This window comes from Catharus ustulatus, chromosome 2 (genome assembly GCF_009819885.2).
Source record: "Catharus ustulatus isolate bCatUst1 chromosome 2, bCatUst1.pri.v2, whole genome shotgun sequence".
Lineage (NCBI taxonomy): Eukaryota > Metazoa > Chordata > Aves > Passeriformes > Turdidae > Catharus > Catharus ustulatus.
In genome coordinates, this window is record NC_046222.1 from 52380184 (window position 1) to 52398185 (window position 18002).

The window sequence follows — 18002 nt, forward strand, 5'->3', positions numbered from 1 at the left end:
TGACTCTAAATATATTCACAGTCTTAAAGTGCTCAGACACTGGGCAAAAAAGAGCTAGAGAAGTTAAGGGAAATGGTAAAAATAACCAGCAGAAACAGCTGCCAGTTTTGAAATGTAATGTTTTCTGTCATGGCTCAGCATTTTGGTACTGCCCATATTCTTGTGTGTACATCTCAAGACATCCCTCTGCACAAGATCTCATAAGGAAAATCCTGTTTGTGGTAGCTCAGTCTCTGCACAGAGTGCACATCAACTCATAAACCCTTTATCAGACTTATACATACAAACCTCGAGCTTGAAAGAATAGAGGTTTTATATGGAAAAGCATAGGAAAAAGCTTCTTGAGCATTAATTTATAAAATGAAACCTCTAATTGTGAAGCATTTTTTCAGTTAACTATAGATAATTATAATGTGTGAGATCTGCTGTTTCCCCCGTGTTCTGTTTAACACTGTTTGTTAGACATGAAAGGAAAAGAGGATTAAAAGGGAGAGATGGTATTGTAAACAACCCTTCAGGGGAGGTGGGAAAACAACAGTAACTCTCTCAAACAGAACACAAAGATGTCCTCAGGAAAAGGTTTTCAGTGTTCTGCATTTGAAAGTTAATGAGTAAATTGATGTCAAATATTGCTTTAAGGACTGACAGTGCCATCTTTAAGATCTCAAGCATGCACCACAACTGAGAAGAGACAAAGGGAATTTTTAATGTGCAATAAATGGACTAATATTTTTTGATGCAAAGCTACAAGCAGGTTAGTACTCATGGGATGTGGGTTTGGTCTGTACTTCCTGGCACTATGACTTTATTTTTTTTCATTTGCTTTACACTGTCTTTTGATGAAGCACTGATTTGTCTTTTAAAAAGGAAAAAAGAGGTGGTCTTAGCCAATAATCCTCCTTTGAGTTACAGCAAGTCCCTGAGGAGCATACAGTAGGCTGGTTTAGGGGTTGTGTAGGCATGTGCCAGAACATCTCCCCACCATCCTGTTATGCTTCACCTCATCCAAGCTCAGGCTGCTTGGTCATCTCCTTGCAGTGTTGCAAGATCACCTTGTACAGCTGCTTCCTTCACCCAGAGCTATCTGCCAAGAATCTTTCAAGACCCTACTGATATCCTCCCAACTTTTTACCCACCCAGGGATCCCAGAACCATAACACCTGTTCCCAGCTGCCTCTTACTTATCCTCACACCTCAGAAATGTGCAGGCCACTTCACAAACCTTTCCTACTGCCCATTTCTCAAAAAAACTCCTTTGCCATCACCACAAAGTTGAGACAGATTTGCTTACACTACCATAAGTCGCTAGTCTTAAAAAAAAAAAGAAGAGAAAATCAACTCCCCAAGTTTAGACACACAGACACAAAGGAGCACATGCCCAGCCTTGAGGGAGTGGATCAATAACACCTCCACCCTCTTATCACTGCTGCTCTCTGGCTCACTTAACCTATTCCCAGTCAGCCACTACTCTCCAGTACTTTCTCAGTGGATAAAAACCACGTAGTTTAACTTTTCTGCTCAGCTGCTATGTTCCAGCTCTTCAGAGCAACTAAAACCCCAGTCTGCCCACACTTTCATGCCAGACCCTGCCTCTCAGAGCTACGAGTTGTACTGCTCCTTGAAAACCTCCTATCCTTCTCCCAGCACTCAGCTTCTCTCCGTGAGACATCCTAACCTAGTGCAGCATCTGCCCTCTCTGCAGGAGAGGTGCCCGTGCTCCAGCACAGACCACATGACTCCCTGTTCTTGCAAGCTTGACTACTTCAGTACTTGGACAGAGAGACAGGCTTGGCTTCCCTGTATCATCTGCCTGTCTTCTCAGGGCACTTTTCAATACATTCCCAGCCTCCTCTCTCTCATTAGCTTTTGGGTTAGTCTCAAGCTTATCCCTATCTAAATGATAGGTTGCCAAACAGGCACATAACCTTTCACTTGGCTTCCACCAGGGACTGCAGCTTTGATCTGCTAAGAATATAACTGAGGCCACTTCTCCTGCCACATCAGTGATGACACCATGTGGAACCAGCTCTGCTGTGCCTTCTCTTTACCCTCTGGAAGTTACCACCAGCAAGGATGCTAGCTTTACACTATTCAAAAGCAAGAACCGTGCTTATCCCACCTTTCATACACAGGTGCATATGCAGACATATATACACTGGCTCTACTGCTTCCTTTCCCATTTCTGAGCAATTGGAGCATGAAAGCAGAGAAGCAAGAGGATACTGAGGTGCTCTATGTGTTTATAAGAGAGAGACTGCTTGAACCATGTGGCTGTGTTGTGTGTAGTCCCAGCTAACTGGCACAAGGCTCTAGCCCAGCTTGTTGTGACCCTCTTTGGAAAAACGAGTCCAGCTTTCGTCTGGCTGATAAAGTTGGTATTGTGAAGAAACCAGAAATACAAGTCCTGCTGAAGAGCTATGCTGTGCCCCAGGCGAGAATCCGAACACAGGCTTCTCCCTCCAAATTACAGTGAAACAATCAGGTATTCTTGTAGCAACTCCTGGTGGCAAAGCCTTGCTTGCTGAAGTATACAAAGTGTGTGTATGTACCTCTAAGGGCCACGATGCGAGACTGGGGACAGCTGGAGCAGGGAAACACAAACCCAACTGGATAAAGGGTTTCCCCATAGTGCAGAGCCAAAGAAGAGTTCCAGCACCATGCTTTCCCTAGGCACAAGTCAAATCATCTCAATGCCTCATTCGATCTGACTCACCAAGAACAGCATTATGTTCAGCACAAGGTGAAGCACAGAGAAATTGCATGGGCTGGTGTTTGCAGAGAAGCAGATGGAAAAGATGGGTGCTGCAATACTATCATGGCAAGCATGGAAGAAAAAGGAAGAGTTTGAAGAGGGCTAGGAAAAAAACTCAAATTTCTCCTTACCATGCATGAGATCAATTGTACAGCAAGGTTAAGCCTGCATCTTTTCAGTGGGAGGAGGAAATGTCCCAAGCTGAAAACTGTGCTCCCATTCCCTGTCCTCATCCAATGCCCATAGACTCATGGCAAGAATCAATATTGTGTAAGACACCAACCCTAGTACATGTCAATGTAAAAATCCTTAAATCGTAGCAGAGGACAAATTCCATCACAGTCCAGGAAATATCCAGTTTCCAGTTTTCTGTTTCTGTGCCTTGATTCATGCTAGACATGAATTTATTCTTTTAAAAAAGACAAACAGAACAAAACAGTCCACTTACCACTCCTGAAAAAACACACTCTGACATCCCTTCCCTCCCACTCCCTTACTGCAAGTGCAGTGCTGGGCATAAGTCATCTCTCTGAATGCAGGTGTCAAACTCAGAATAAGAAAACCAAACAAACTCCTGGAACTCCAGTTAGTGAACTGACTGAATCTGCACTGACTGTAAAGGGCAAGCTACACTCCAGAAGTCACTGACACTTCCCCAAAACCCTGAGAATGCACAGTTGGAGACCTAAAGCCAGACCTATAATGTGCTATAGAAAAATAACAGCTGCTGTGAGGTCCCAAGTCTTGCCATAGCAGGGACTCTTTGGCAGATATTTCAGAGTGAACACATCTAGATCCCAACAGCATTCCCATCCAGTACTGGTGTGTATTTTAACTTGGACAGTGCCCAATCTGCACAGTTAGTGTTTTCCACACAAAAATGCCTGGTTGGTAAACTTCCAAGAAGTTCTATTTTAGATTCAATGAAGAACAGCAGCTTTTCCTGGAACTTACCTTTCTTCTTTCCTCCTCTCTTTCCACTCACCCCAAAATAAGATTCCTAAAAGACCCATAAATTTTCATTTGGAAATGCTACCTGGGATACCTCATGGATGTCAGACTTAATCTGTTCTATCCTTCAGGCAGTGGGATAGTTTCATTAGAAGTCCTTTTGTACCTTGAAAAAATACTTGGGGGGGGACAAGGAAGGTTATGGAGTGTCTGAAAAGTGTACCTTTTCACTGAACTGCTTTTTCTTCCTCTTGAAGAGAGTGCAGCAGAGGCTCTGCTGTTGACTTCTGAAAACTCAGTTTTTAACATTGTGCTGCAGCTCCTAAGGCTGTATGGTCACTCATCACCATGAAGGATGAAGAGCAGAATCACAGCTGTGGAGAAGCCACATCTCCATGGCCAGAATACAAATCTGCTGATGTGTGATGGCCTCAGAGTGAGAGATGCACACAGATCTTACTGGAAACCTCTTATTCTCCTTCATCCAGGTTCCTCTACTTCTGCATAAGGGCTTTCCCACAGCTTACAAACCATGTCCTAAATAGCTGAAATTTGCAGGAGCATGCCATCTCGTTATCAGCTCCCACTTTGTGGTACATTTCTATACTTGTTTTGTCCCATTCTATGTCTCCAGAGCTCTCATCGAGCAAGAACTGAGCCCCTTCCAAGTTGTAATGATCCTCACTTGTTCACTCCCTCACAAACAGAAATCACTTTGGCCAAAAGCCAGGACTGCAATAAGGGCCAGGCACATACACGGGCAGCTTAAAAGCACCTCAGCTTTGGGAAATCCTGCTGGGCTATAAAAACTGCCACAAACCCAAATCATATCAAGCAATGCCTGTCTGATAATTCTTTGGCTCAATCCCCAAATTGGCTGAACTGCTTTTCCATACAAAGTATTTCCAGGTGGGTTATTAGGTCCTGTATCCCTTCTGTGTTGTATTCTCGCATGGTTGAAAAATACATTCCTTAGAACAAGCTATTTTTAAAAGAAAAGCAAATATTATCCTTTATATTTCTGGCTCCTCTAAACCAGAAGGATACTTTGCAAGACACAAACTGTTTCCACTGAGTAGCACATGGGTATTCTCTGCCCACAGTGTCTGTGCTTGTGCAGGACTTTCAGCTGGGGATATAATTTCCATTTTCACAAGGAGACTGATGCTGGTAGAAGTACCAGTGTGAACAGTTATGCAAGTATGAAGGGTCATGCTCTGTTAAATCTAGTTTCCCTTCCTGTATTTTTATAGCAGCATCACTGCAGCCACATTTGAGTCAATGCTGTTTTAATTGTACCAAAGGAGTTAAAAGGAAGGAACTGAGCGAAGCGTGCCCCACAGCTGGCTGCTGGCTGAGCTGTGTGAGTTGCAGCGTGAGGAGGCAGAAGCTTGGCTCCCTGCAGCTCTCCCAGCTTCAGGTATGCACACTTGGGCTGGTTTACATGCATGCACATGAGATTCATCAGTAAAGCTCTGCAGAAACAGCTGCACCTATTTGAAGCCCTCATGGTGTAAGACAGCAAAGTTTTTGGAGAGCTGGTTTGCTGCACTCCCTGTGAGGGACGGGGCAGGCAGACCATTGCCCGACCTGCTGCAGCTTTGGCCCATTGCAAAAATCTATACCCAGTGTGAACAGGATTGCTGGAAATGGACCACAAGTGTGAGACCTGTACATCTGTGACTAGATACTGCATGACAGAACTAAGTACAGAGAAGACAGGGTTTTCATTTGAAAACTGAAAAAGAATAAAAAAAGTTGTTTGTTGGTTGATTTGAGTCTCTGGGGTCTCTGAAGAGAGGTGGAGACATAACAGTACGAAACCCAGAGGTTTCTGTGAGTTAAAACAAACTGTTTCACTTTGAGACGCTTGCAGACACGATGATTCGGACGTGCGTCTTTGGAAACAAAACACCCGCCGGTGAGCAGTCCAATCGGGCCCGGCGGGTCGGGCAGAGCTTCGGGTCACAGGGCTGTCCCCGGGGAGCCTGCCTGGGGCACACGCGTGCCAGCAGCATTCCTCGCTGCGGGAAGGGGCAGGTGCCGCCGGGAGCCCTGGCAGCTGCGGGCCGGCTCCACAGGCCCGCCGGGCAGGCCGCGCACAGGCGCGCTGCACCGCCGTGACTCAGGCTCCCGGCGCGCAGCTGCCCTTCCTCCCGCGGCCCTCCGCGGGCCGTGATCCTGACATCGCCCACTCGGCATACCGTCATCTTTTTCCAAAGACAGCGCTGCCAAGCGCTGCTGCCAGCCGCTCACGGCTGTGCCAGGCACTCGGCCAAAGCTCCTGGCCTGAGCCCACGCCAGCTCGGCTCAGCCGATGAGTCCTAGTGAGACAGTGTGAGGGCTCCTCCGGGCTGCGCAACAACCTGGGGCCTGGCAGTCCAGGAAAAACCGCGGCATCACCAGCCCGGACACAGCCCTCTGCTCCTGAGGGAGAGCAAAACAAGGCAGGAGCTGTTGCAAACACGTTCTATTTCCTCCCAATGAATAACAGAAAGCCCCACCCAAATTTCACTCCTCACTCCCACTTTATGTTAAAAAACAAACACACTCCCCCCCCAAAAAAAAAGAAAAAGGAAAGGAAAGCAACTTTTGCTACTGCGTGTTGTCCTTGCTTCCACGTGACCCAGGCATGTGATTAAGTTGTTAATACTTGTTTTTTATAGGATCAAATTCATAGCTGCTGCAGAAGCCTGTGTAACTTGTCAGAGCAATTCCTTACCCTGCCAAGTTACACAGGCTGAGGAGCTTCTCTCTGCCACAGGGTATCCTGCCTATCTCAGCCTTCCCTGCACCTGTGGCTCCTTCTCTCCATCACCAGTTGTATACATTTTTAGGAAAACAGACAAAATCCCTCTTAGCTGCACTGCAGATCTTGGTGAGAGGCCCCCACCCCATAGTAAGTCAGTACTTTCTTCCAGCCTTTCTTCCTCTTGGAAGTGTTGCTTAAACACAAAAGAAGGATAAGAAAAAAAAAAAGGCCCCAGCTTGCCAGCCTGCTGCGTGTTCTGTTTGGCTTCTGCTCACAGCCTGCACAGCCCTGCCTGTGTGGATCTGTTGAGTCATGTTGCATGGCTGGATAGGATGGGACTATTTGCTTCAAGGCTGCTTTTTGTTCCCAGCTCTCCTGGACCATCAAATGCTACCCATGCTAGGGAGCCACAGTGTTGTCATCAGGCCCCTTTCCCTCCTTGGCAGGCAGGAACTCTGGGGGATCAAGGGGGCCATGCAGAGCCTGTGTCAGGAAAGCATGGGGACACACTTTTCATGAGGGGGTACAAATAACCATGGCCTTGCTCGTGGCATCTCCCTGTCACCATTGTGCGATGCACTGGGCCACGTCCCAGGCACTTCTCAGTCTCAGTAGTTCCTGTGAACAATGGGGGGAGCCTCTGCGTCAGTGACTGCCTTGGAGAAACCTCTGAGACACCTACACAGGGCTGTGCTGCTGGAGTTGGGAACCAGGCCAGCACCAGATCTCAGGTGCCGTATTTATGAACCTGGAGACCAGCCACAGGCCCATGGCTACACAGAGGCACGAGTAGGAACCAGTGCTGCACTGCTGGTCCTCAGCACGTTATGAAGGAAGCACAGTGGTAATTCCTGACTACCACAGAATCACGGGATGTGTCAGGCTGGAAGGGACCACAATGGGGCATCTGGTGCAACTCCCTGCTCAAGCAGGGCCATCCTACAGCACATGGCACAGGGTTGTTTAGACACTTCTCTGGGCATATTGAGGCAGAAGACACAAGCGTCAACCTTAGAGATCTCCCCAGTTTGTCCCAAATCCATGTGTGCTTCCAATGGATGCAACACAGTCTTCTTGAGATTTGCTTTTAATTACAAATGAGCATTTTGTTCACACTGGTAGTACTAACTTTCCTTCTGGGCTTTAACTGCTCACAGAGTTGTTCCTGCAGCGGTGGTGTCCTCTCCACTCATACTGTAGGGCTCACTGTTGTTAAATTGCTGTAGATGCTTCTACCTGCAGCTGTCACCAAGCAATGGAGACCCTGCATGGTTTTTGAAGCAGGAATCAGGTGTAATAATCATATAATCTCCCCCATACATTAAAAACGTTGTATTTTTCTATGGGTGTGTTGTTTTGTTTCTGTCAAACTCAAAGCCTGAAGGCAACACTGGACACATGCTTGCTTTTCCCCTTTCGCAGTGTATCCCTTCTTCCGGTATCCTGTACTTTGCCACTCTCTTGTTGGAAGGGTAAATCTTTGAACATAAAAATTTATCATCCCATCTTTTCATATTGCCTGGATTTGAATAGAATGTCACAATCTCTAAAACTCATTGAAAACTCCCTGGATTGCCCCATTCTTTGGTGAAAAAATCGTGATGTTAGTGCTCTCCTGTTTGAAAAAAAATGATATTTGGAAAAGCCACATTGCTTTTAATGGCAGTTCAGACTGTCAGAATCAGAAAATTTTCAGCTTTCTGTGCTGAAGTAAGAAATCATAAAATTAATAATTTTGTTTGGGTTGGAAGAGACCTTCAAAGATCATCTGGTCCACCCTCACTGCTGTGGGCAGGGACATCTTTCACTGGATCATCCAACCTGACTTTTAATATTTCCAGTGATGGACATCCACTTCTCTGGGCAAGCTGTTCCAGTGTTTGGATGTCAGTCGACATACATCATTTCCCAAAATATGTTTATCTCTAGCTTGTTTAGTTTTGTGGTATTTTGGTCTTTTTGATCACAGCTTGTGTGAGCACCTAGTTGCTTCTCTGGGCTCTAGGACTGTCTCCTCTGGCACAGTAGTCTGAAATTCCTTCTTCTCTCCCAAGGAACTCAGGCAGCTCATGTCTGGTTTGCGTCAGACCTCTGACACAGGTTGAGGTCTCTGTGCACTACTGGTTTCTTTTTACTGAACAGGAGCCTCTAATTTATTTTGTAAAATTTTATTCCCATGGTTAGGGAGAGTTCTCTTTTGCCGGATCACCAAACCATCAGCATGGAGATGCCAATTATCCATAGGTCCCTGAGCAATTAGTTGGATAGGGTTCAGCGTGTAGTATTCAGGAGCAGTCAGTATCATTTTTTGGTTTTTTTTCAGATCAGTATAGCTTGTTGTTTCTTGTTGAAAATTACTTTCTGATATTAACAACTCTGTCTCTTCTCAAAATTCTTTTTTCCCCTTAATGATGCCAGCAGCAAACACATCTCTGATGGCAGATATTTATAGGAATAGTAGACCTTCAGTTTTCCAGATCTCAACTGAAATGTCTATTTCACATTAAAAAGAAAAAAAGTCTGAAATACTTTGAGAAGATCTGCCATTTTCTGAGAAACTCTATTAAAAATTAATTTTCAGTTCCTTCCTTTTCTCTCTGCCAATATTCTCTGGCAGGTGGGTGTTTATCTGACCAGGAGCAGGGCTAATCCACATCTGTTTTCTTCTTGTCCTGGCAAGGCCTGTAGGTCAGAGATTGCCCCTGTACTTGTAATGCTGCTGAAGGCAATAGACTGAAGCTCTTCACAAAAAACAGTTCATCTGATTTCATTCTCCCAAATCAACAGCTACACACAAAAAGAGAGAGCAGTATTCTCGCCAGTCTCAGGTCTCTCTTATTTCCCTGTGAAAAGTTAGACAGACTTCTGTGCCAGCCAAGGGAAACAACTCTTCTCAGTGGTCATCACAATTAACCTGAAGCTGTGAGCCAGAGCTGCATTTCATGAGCCCAGAGCTTTCCCATGCAGGAGCTTTAGCTCTAGTGAGGGGTGCCACATTAGCGATGAGCTTCCAGACTCTCAACAGCAAGTCTGTTGCAATAACTCTGTTGATCAAATAAAGTTTCTGTTCACAGCACAGAGCCAAAAACAGTTTTTCATTGCAGCCTTGAGGGGTATTTCTTGGCTCATAGTCAATGTTTTAAGCAATGTGCTGCTCTCCAAGTCATTACCAATGTTTGAAATCTCTTCCTTCTTACTATTATCCTCAGAGATGTGGAATGAAGACTATTTACCTTTCCCTCATAGTTCATTATGATTATTAAGCCAGGTATGAGGACTTGTGAATGAGAGTTGAATATAGCAGGCCTGTTCTGGCTGTGATAGTATTTTCAGAAGAAGTGAGTATATTCAGAAATATGGCCAAGTTTTCTTTTTTTTTCTTCTCCTAACTGTATTTGTGTACAAAGATTTCAAGATTTCACAATACCATGTTGTATATGCACTCTGTGCTGAAAGCAGTAATAGCAAGGTTTCTCACTGCCACATTACAAAGACACTTAAATAAACCTCTTTATTAATAATCTGCTGCCTATACCTTCAGATTCCGGTGTCTGGTTTCACTGTCACTCATTCTCTCAGCTGCCTTTCCACCCCCCCACCGAATTCAAAGCTATTTGAAGCACCTGCCCCCTTGGTCCTACCAGCTCCTATGAAGCAGATCCTGAGGCCATCTCAGAGAAGTGAGGAGTGACCAAGGTCCCAGCACAGATGGGGGCTTGTGAGCACTTGCAGATGTGTCCATGCCACACCCACGGCAGCTGTTTGCAGCTGGTACCACCACGTGCTGCTGTCCTGTGCCATGCAGGGGTGCTGTGAGGGTAGGAAGGGGAGTGTATCTGCATTGGCACTGGGTTACATGGCAACAAAGCTTGTTCAGCCAGGCTTTGACCAACCCGGCTATGCTGATTCTAGCCCTGGGGGCGCCATGGGCTCTGCAGACCACCTTCACTTGATGCAGTGGAGTTATATCTTGAAGTCCTTCATGGCATTCTAGCTACACTGTTGAGCCCTCTTTTCAAAACAGACTCATTTACACGAGATTTCCACACATTAACAGTTACATTCAGGCTCCTCCATGCCAAAATCTCTTTGGAAAATGCAAGTTGCTGTTATAAGTCACTGCAGACAGTGAGTGGATTTATTGTTTATCTGAAGTCTGCAAGTTGTAGTTCTCTTAGCCCCTTTCTCCAAGGATGGGGAGATGGCAGTGGTGAAAACCCTGCTGTTGATGGAAGTGGGAACACAAAGAACAAGCTGCAATGGGTACAGAGCCTGAATTGTCCTCTTCTTCCCAGGTCCTTTTAAATTTAAGCTTTGCAGGTCACTGTGGAACAACCTGATATATTTGTTCTCTAGATGGAGAGAACTGAAATTTCTCAGACTTTTTATTTGTCTCATTTCATAAGCACTACACCCACCCTTAAATAAAAATGAGATGTCTGCATAGCCCATGTGCACTTTCACACTGTGCAGTTTTCTCCTGAAAAGCAAAGCTTTTCCTGCTCCAAAAAATGTATTTTTTGCTGGGTACATCAAGTTGCACGTTCTCCCAATTGGCAATGTCCTTTATCCTCTGCTTCCAGGTCACTGTGGCACTACATTGGAGTCTGCAGGAACAGGGACTATTCCATGACTTGTTCACGTAGCACCTACAAAAAAGAGTTTTTAATCTAAACACGCATCCCTAGTCCATAAATACAATAAATTGGTGTAATGAAAATGGATAAACTGGGAATGCATTTCATTGTGGAAATAGTACCTAATATGGGAATAATTCCTAAAACTCCTCGGGGTTCCAGTACTCCTTTCTGCTTTGCTTTGAGCACTCAAAAGCATGCTCACTGCAGGATGGTTTGTGTTAGGAATGATGACATTTGCTTAATTAAATTTCAAAAATATCTAAGTGGCAGCCCTACTGGGCCAGAGTCAAGAACTTTTCCATGTTTTCTGGTGCTCAGGCAATGTTGTTGGTTGGTGACTGTGAGTTCTCAGTTTATATTCTCAACAACATATTGCTGATGGCAAATATGATCTAGCCTTTTGGTCTGGAAGCCTTATCAATGCAAATCTGTCTTTATAACTTAGTTATGCTATCCTAGCCAAAGAAAGAGCAGCATTAACTAATAACTATATAGATATGTGGATGGCTTTTATTAATAATGTAATCTGGTATTTTGTTAATGTCCCTGAGAGCAAATGCTCATAGCCAGGATCATGCTGCATTTGACTCTCAGCAAGAAACAATGCATGCATGCTCCAAAGCAGTTGACTGCAGGAAAAAATGGATGGATATATGTAGGATCATGTAGGGCCAGGAGCAGGTATGGGTACAAGGCTCTGCTAGCAGAACTGAGCAATGGGGACAGTGTCTCATATTGCATGGGGCTGGCACCAAAGTCAAGTCAACCTGTGTCAAAACTGTGTCCATGAAGAAAAAGAGACAGGTCATTGCATTGCAAGACTCCCTTCTGAAGGGCGAAGAAGGCCCAATATGCTGGCTGGAACCACTTCTGAGGGAAGTTTGCTACCTCTCTGGGACATGGGTTAAAGATGTGAAGAGAAAGCTTCTTACCTTCACACAGCCCTCAGTTTGTTCTCCACTATTATTTTTCAGGTAGGCAGCGATGAAGTTGCACCAGGAAGTCCAAGGAGAATCAGGAGACACTTCAGGGCTTTGAGACAATTGATTAAGGGATCTGGACCACAGGTAGTGTTATCCCTTATCCTACCAATTGCAGGGAATGATAAGGAAAAACACAGGAAGAGACAACAGATCAATACCTGGGTCTGAGCCTGGTGTCGCCTGCAAAATTTGGGGGATTTTGATAATAGGTCAGTTTACATGATGGGGCACAGGGCTGTTGGTAGCAGGTGGGGCACACCTGTCTCAGAGGGGGAAAAGGGTCTTTGCACTGAATACTTGGAAAAATTTGTTCACCAAAGGGATTGTCAAGCACCGCTGCCCAGAGAAGCGGTGGAGTCACTGTCCCTGGAGGTATTTAAAAGACATGCAGCTGTGGGACTGAGGCACATGGTGTAGTGGTGCACTTGGAACTGCTAGGTTAATAGTTGGACTCAATGCTGTTATAACTCTTTTCCAACATAAATGATTCTGTGATTCTATGACTGCATTCCAGCCTATCCATATGCCTTTAAAATCAATACTCAAGATTCTCTCTGTAGTTAGGTCAGAACAGGGCTGTCTTTTAAGCAGTAGCAAATGTTCAGATAAGAAGAAGACCACGTAAAGCTGTGTGTATGTATAAAATATTGTCAGTTCCAAGCATGTACTGGGTACTCCTCCAGCTCCAGAGCATGCATACAGCCCCACACGTTGCAGCTCTCCCCAGACCTTTTGCCTGTCTCCCTAAAACTTGAAAATGTGGTACATGCAGGTGGACTTTCTAATGGCAGCATATTTCAGCAAGGTGCAGTGTTTGGTGCTAGTGCTGCTCTGAGGGAACTGAAGCTGCTCTATGTTGTCTTTCAGTCATGCTGTCTTTTCTTCTGTCTCCATTCAATCTGTTTTAATTAGGTTCATCATAGCCACCACAATACTGCTGCTGCGGAGCTCCCCAGAATGTCTGGCCCTCTCAGTACCTGGCACAGTGAGCAGAGGTTGTAGGGCTGCTGTCTGCCGGGTGAGGAGAGCTAATGGAGCTGCTGGGAGCAAGTCATCATGGGCTGAATACAGTTTGGGGTGAAAAGGCTAGCACAGACACTCGGCTGCCAGAACACTCATGGGTGGAGAGGAGCCCTGAGGCAGCACTTTTGTGCCATGTCTTCACTTTGAGGTTTGAATCTGGCCTTGAGGGCATCTCAGAGCCCTGGTAGGCTTTGAGGGTGGTATTGGGCCTCTGTGTGTGTGTGCTGTTGATGCATTATGGAATTCAGAGGGCAAAAGTTTGGTCAAAGAAACAGTGGTTAGTGAGGAGGTGCCTAAAACTGAAGAGAACAGACAGTACAAGTAACCCAGATGTATCCAACTGGACAAAACAAGTTGTATATAAACACTCTCAAACTGTTTACAAAGTCCAAAAGAAAGAGGAATACAAAAGATTATTTTTCTGTCTGAGAGCAGAGGACACATGCTGGTTCTTTGTCCCTTCCACCAGTGTTGGACAGCTTGCTGCTGGTGATGACACAGTGTGTGCCTGTGGTGTTTTGGGGTGTGGGGCTCCCCATGTTACACAGGCACTTGCATTGGTCACCCTGCCATTTCTGCAGTCTCTGCCAGATACATCAGGAGAAGCATAACAACTACAGGCACTGCTCATTTGGCTTCTTTCTATTCTGCCCTTCTTCCTGTATCAGAACACCAAATCATCCCCTGACGTGGAGCAATCAGTCATTAACAAGAACCTTGCTACTGCCAGGGCACTTCTCAAGCCACTGCAGTCAAGGTTACTTCTGGGAAAGAGAAAGTGAGTTTGATTTTCATCTGCTGCAAAAAGGAAAGAATGACCATTTAAAAACTCCGTGGTTTTATTTTACCCCGTACCCATGCAGGACAGCAGTGTAGGGCCACAGCACTGCAGAGATGACTTGTCAGAAGCTAGTTTGTCATGATGAGTGAATAAAAACTCAGCAAATAAATCCCCTTTTCCCAAGAGAAGAGGGAACTTGGCAGAGGGCATCCAGAGCATGCAAAGGACAAGCAAACATTGCTAAGATTGGGGCATAGAGTGGCAAATCTCTGGCTGGAGAGAGAAATTGCTTCAGGCAGCCAGGGGATGCTTCATGATCCCTCTGTTAGTGGAAAAGGAGGCTGCTGAAGTGTCTGTGGTGTGCATGAGCGGAGGCAGCAATGAAGTAACTATGTCAGGATCCTCAAGTGAACAGAACCTGCTGCAAGGAGATGTGCTCTGGGTTAGCTGATGACAAGCAGAATTCCCAGCAGTGATTGCCTCCTGCCCTGGGATATCTCTTCTACCATTTAGTTCTGAGTGAAGCAATTGGACTGTCAACACTCATGGCTAGACCATGCTCACAGGACCACAAGCCTTTTTTCTGCAGCAAAGTAGAGACTGGAGGTGGACACAATACACTGCTGCCTGTGGGAGAAGGAAAGGTGGAGAGAGGCTAGGATTTCTTAACCTTTGCTGCTAGCTTCTTGGAAGGAAGGCTACAGCTCCTTAGTTAGCATCAAAAGACATGTATCCATGGAGCTGAAGAGTGTTCATTTCCTTCACTAGGAAAAGAACAGAAACACAAAAACGTTGGTTGTAAGAGTCCTCTGAAGGCCCAAGGTCACCCAGGCCCCTGCTTAGCACAGGACTATCACATTACATCAAGTCAGCTTTGGCATTGTCTAGCCAAGTCTTGAGAGCCTCCAAGGATGGAGAATGCAGAGTCTCCCTCTCTGGGACACGTTTTCCACTAATGTGCATTCTCTTCTCCCATGCTACAGCCTGGTTTTGTTGCCCCTCATTTGTCCATCTGTTGTTTGCAGGATGGATTGGGATCTGTCATTCTCCCCCTGAGGGAGGCATGATTTGCAATAGTGTCCTGTTGGATCCCCCATCCATCTCCCTGGCTCTGGACTAAAGCCACCCAGCTCCCTCAGCCTCTGCTCCTAGCCTGTACATTCTGTCCCAGCTTTCTCAGCACCCCCCGAACTGGGGCTGCTCACACTGAGGGGTCCAAAGCAATGCAGAACGTCACCTGTGGTTCACTGAGGTTGTTCCCTCTGCCAGCTACATGCCTCCTCCTGCAGTCTGCCAGGCACTTTGTCATGCTGGTGATGCCAGCACATGCTGGGCTCAAACAAGGTCTGACCTGTAATTATAGCAACATGAAAAGCAGGAGAGGTCTCATTCACTGAACTGGAGATAGTACAGTAAGCAAACAGTTTCAAAATCCAATTTCATAGACACAGAGATTACATTAATCTCTTTTAATAGCTAAACAATTCAGTTTTCAAGATAGGACAAAGCATGGGATATTCTTGACAAAACTGGTGCTTCAAAGGTGCCTGCAATCAGATTTTGAATCCTAACTCGTAAGCTCCTAATGGTAGAACTGATTGTATCTTTTCACAGTGTAGTGCTACAAAACTTGCATTTAATCTCCTCTTTTTATAACATGCTGTAGCTGCCTGGGCTTGCCTGTGGGAAGCAAATGTAGATTGTCTTTGCCTTCAAATATCATATGAGGAAACTTACCCAGCCCTCTCCAACTGATCTTGGGGGCCTGTGGAATGATAAAAGCTCAAGTTATCAAAGTATCTGTAAACTGGCTTCTGATTTCTAGCTGGAGCACCTCCCTGAATCTGGACCCTTTGATTTAAAGTAGCTTCTTTCTTTCACCATGTCTCAACAGGCAGGAAAGGGCATAGCTTTAATTCCTGTTGGCTCAGTCACATTAGCTCAACATGACTGAAAATTCCTCTTCACCTCTTGAAACACAAAAGTGAATGTGGCTCTACACTGGAATCTTCCACCCTTGTAGTAAGTACTGTGTAATATACAGGGATATTTCTATACTGCCAAAAATACTGGTATAAAAATGCTTTTCTTGTTGACACTGTTTTGCTTGCAGAGCTCAAATTATCTGTCCTGGGGAAGGCACTATTATTGAACTAGTTGCACGTTTTTAGAGGATTTTCAGGTCTTGTGGTCTAGCCATATCCATTTTTGGTTGATTTCTAGTGTTTGTGTTGTGATTTAGGGCTCTGACAAATGAGCTCTACCAAGTGATGGTGAGGTGTCTGAAGAGGTGACCCACCCAGCTGCTTTTACTGCTCTGCTGACAAAGATTACGGTCCCTGCAGGGGAGCTGGCAGAAGACAACATATGTTCAGGGCAAAGCTGCTCCAAATTCATTTGAGTTGATTCTCCAAAATCCAGGTAGGATTAGACTAAATAGAATACTGTGAACTAGAGATACTGAGAGATTGTCCATAATGGTTTAAGCCCACCTAGAACAGCTCTGCTTCTGTGCCTCAAGTCCTAACAGATCCTGCCCCATGTTTCTGTCCCCTCCATTACACCAGGACTGGCAGTCATCGGATGCTAATACAGAATTATATAGAGACTTCAAGCCAGCCAAATTTTCTTCTTATTCACCCAGAAGTGGTGGAGGGGATTGAAACACCACCAACTTCTATCAGGTTGATCACAATACCTATCTCTCAGGTAGTGATAGAAGTGTCCCTGTGTCTCAGTGCCACTCTACCCTGTGGCTGCAGAGTGATGTCAAGCAAAAGCAGTGTCTTCAGCTGCTCGGTTTTTTGCCCACCCAAACAAAAATCAGGGGCCAGAGCCTTCCCCTGATGCTCCTGTATGAGCCTGACATAGCCAGGCTCTGCTTTTGGGGAATTCCCTTACCCTTCAGTGTGACCTCTGTTCTGCTGCACAGGTAACCTGCCCTAGTGGTGGCCTGGCTGTCAGGAATGGAGCTGTCATGAGCAGTTGTCTCTTTCCCCTCCTGACTCAGAAGTGTCTGGCAAGGAACTGCCCTTGCACCCCGGTGCAGCAGTGAGCAGGAACCACAGTAGGAGAGAGTCAGGACTGACTGACCTGAGCAGTATTTCCCAGCTAAATTACATGAGAGTTTTCCTCTCCCTGGCCCCTTACTAACATGGCAAAAATCAGTGGGAAAATGCCTGGGCCTTAAATATACAACGAGCCTTTCCCCACCCATTACCTCCTAACTGATAAGCTGCTCCAGGCTATCTTGTTTATGTTTATGAGCGTTTAATACCTCGTAGCATTTGCGTTTGCCTTGAAGCTTTAGGCAGCTATGTGCTGTAGTGTGCTGAATTTTCATGCTGTAAGTACAAACAGATGTTTGAAGATCTGCTTTGAAGCAAATCTATGCCCTCTGCATTCTCTCCCAAGTCTCCTCAGGAGCAGTATACATCACTATATTCAGAGCAAAGCCTTGAAGGGCAGTGAGAGAGGAGACACATAGGAATAACCAGCAGTGGAACAGGAACATAGTCACATATCTGTTGCATAAATCCTTCACAGCAATGCTTTGGACATCATCATGCATAAAACAAATTTGCAGGGCCTCATTCCTGCAAAGCAGCTGCTGCTGTATACGCATCTTTTAGGCTTACCTAGCCTAAGGACAGACTCACTCGCTAGACAGATCCTTGTTGCCCTCAAGAGCTATTTCCTGAAGCCTAAATAATTTCCCTGATACCAAAAATCTCAGGGTAAGCAGAAACAGTAAAATCTGAGCAATGAGCACAGATGGCTCTTGCTCGCTTCCACTGCTTCTGCCAGCTGCTCCTAGGTGTGGAAAAGCTTCAGAAGGTAGACTCAAGTGACATTAAGTAATTTGACTCTCTCTCAAAAACTCAATTTAGAGTCCAAACCTGTAAGATACCCCATGATACTTCATGTTACATGCAAAATAATGGGGAAGCTTAAACAGCTTCTGCCTCAGGCAGCTTGCAGTTTATGTCAGAACACAACAGAAAGCCTGAGAGGGAAAGGTAAGATGGCAATGGTGAAAGCTGCCAAGATTGTGCGGTGATTACTGTGTGGGAGGTTGTAGCCAGGCCTCTCAAATGACTCAAACCACTGTGGTGTGGTT

General features: G+C 45.5%; 1 long non-coding RNA gene across 2 annotated transcripts in view; it reads left to right on the top strand.

The window, feature by feature from the left end:
- The window catches only part of LOC117011255, a 77602-nt gene that overhangs the window by 29754 nt on the left and 29846 nt on the right, over positions 1-18002 (top strand). For both annotated transcript variants that reach the window (XR_004420917.1, XR_004420919.2), the window contains 3 exons: positions 12070-12162; positions 12991-13096; positions 15777-15904. This is a non-coding gene — a long non-coding RNA (uncharacterized LOC117011255). The remainder of the gene's footprint in view (positions 1-12069; positions 12163-12990; positions 13097-15776; positions 15905-18002) is intronic.